The following is a 2,035-nucleotide window of genomic DNA, read 5'->3' on the forward strand; positions in this document are numbered from 1 at the left end:
TGACGCAACAGTACTTTACTATTCATTGATTACGTAGCTACTTGTGATAGTTTCAAGTAAAGGTACATCTAATTAATTTTTTCTTCTTTATAATAGTCCTGTTAAACTCGATGTTTTAATTTTGTTCTACTTTAAATTTTGTTAGGAGTGTTTTTCACAATATATCCTTTATCTTCTAAACTAATGTGTTTAATCACCTAAACGATTTTGGATTTTCATTCTGGTCATTATGTGACACAGGTGTACACATTATGTTGCCCATTGAAATTATAATTTGTTGTGTGATCAACACTACATTATTAAAGATACAAATGGTATATACGCTGATCTGTGGATGAACATATTCATGAAAGCCAAGTGTCAGTTGGTCACGCTCGATTTGTCCGAATTTCGTGAATTACACGAGTCCAATTCCATTTTTCTCCTATAATACTCCATCATATGATTGCCCGTTCCTATTTTATTTTTAGTTGAATTCAATTGCTAACATAGGCATCAACAGCTCCTAAACTTTGGCAATTTTTCTGCTATATAAATGTCTGTCAAGGAGGGAGTTTTTATACCAAGGACATATTTAGCAGCGAATGAAATTAATTTGCCGTTTGTTATGAAAGGAAGTTTTTGAATGATGATCGAGTAATTACAAGGAATATGGTTTTAATAGAACTATTGCAGTAATGCAATTCATGTGATAAGAAAATAACTGTGATCAATAAATGCTGGAAAGAGACACTCTTTAGGTAAAGGAGATATTGCTCATAATAGGCTTTGGTTTCCCGAAGCTAGAACTAGAAGGCCCTTTATTTTTCTTATATATGTTTACGGGCGGGAAAGTTGTAAATGTATATTGGAGGATTCAAATTTGGTAGGCTTTGGGTTCCCGTCATTTCTGACGTGCATTTATACTAGTTATAAATGAATTAACCAATCAAGATTTTTTCCCAATGTACCTATATTTTTCTTTAACTATACAGTTGCATGAGTTATTCCACATAGGAAGGAGGTGAACAACAAAATCAGTTAGTTTTTTATTTAGGTAATTTATTGATCAAGATTTCAGTTTCGTGGTTTAAAATTTGTTTTGTGTTTCAGCACCTGCAACTCTGAACTAGAGAAAGCAAGTAAAAGAAACTGTGGTAACTAAGGAAAATAATGTTCAAGAAAATGAGAAAAATCCAACTAATCAACAGAGTAAGTGATTAAGATTGATTAACATTAATGTCCTAAGCATGCAAACATTGTTGTTGCTTAAATTAAAATACCTTCCTACCATTCATCTTCTTACAAATAAATTTATCAAAAAGTATAAATGATTTTTGAAACTAATTAATAAACTTTGAAAGTAACATTTTCCTGTGACAAAAAATGTAAGTTCCAATCCTTGCAGTATAGATTACAGATATACAAATACAAAAATAGTATAGAGTATAATTACAGATGCAGCACTTCAAGCTATTAGGAATACAAAACAATAAATACAAGTACAAAAAAAGTACAGGTGTATTAGTAATAAGAATAAACAACAGGAAAAGTAAAGGTACTAATGTATGAAAGCAAAAGTATGGAAGATTGTTGTTTATGTAGAGAAATAGAGCTAGAAAAAATACATATAAATACAGAAGTACAAATACAAATATTTAAAGGTTAAGTAAACCATTTTGGTAACTTAAAAGATAAATACATAGCGATCCAGAAATGAAGGGGGCTTAGTACAAGTAATTACAATGAAGAGGTAGGATTAGGTACAGGTATAAAGGGATTAAAAACAGAGAAATTTGTACTAAAGGATTTAGTCCATAGGTGTGATAAAGGGATAAGTATATGTGAATACAAAAATAACAAGTGATTCATTTATAATTGTATTAAAAGAAATAAAACCAAGCATAAAAATGGTGACAAATGATGTGTCATAAAAGGGTGTGTACAGATCTGAATACTGATAGTTGACAAACAGGAACTGAGAGAAGTGGATTAACATGCATTGGGTAAATTTAAATAGAAAACAAGTTTTATACCTGTACATATTAGTGAAGGT

General features: G+C 30.4%; 1 long non-coding RNA gene across 3 annotated transcripts in view; it reads left to right on the top strand.

The window, feature by feature from the left end:
• Positions 1-327: 327 nt before the first annotated feature.
• The window catches only part of LOC111085354, a 4,656-nt gene continuing 2,948 nt past the window's right edge, over positions 328-2,035 (top strand). The window contains exons 1-2 of one of the 3 annotated variants that reach the window (XR_002610206.1): positions 328-740; positions 1,093-1,191. This is a non-coding gene — a long non-coding RNA (uncharacterized LOC111085354). Of the gene's footprint in view, positions 741-775; positions 866-1,092; positions 1,192-2,035 lie in introns of those variants that run through there. The other 2 variants (XR_002610204.1, XR_002610205.1) reach the window with 2 other exon arrangements.

The sequence above is a fragment of the Limulus polyphemus genome, unplaced genomic scaffold (assembly GCF_000517525.1).
Source record: "Limulus polyphemus unplaced genomic scaffold, Limulus_polyphemus-2.1.2 Scaffold345, whole genome shotgun sequence".
Lineage (NCBI taxonomy): Eukaryota > Metazoa > Arthropoda > Merostomata > Xiphosura > Limulidae > Limulus > Limulus polyphemus.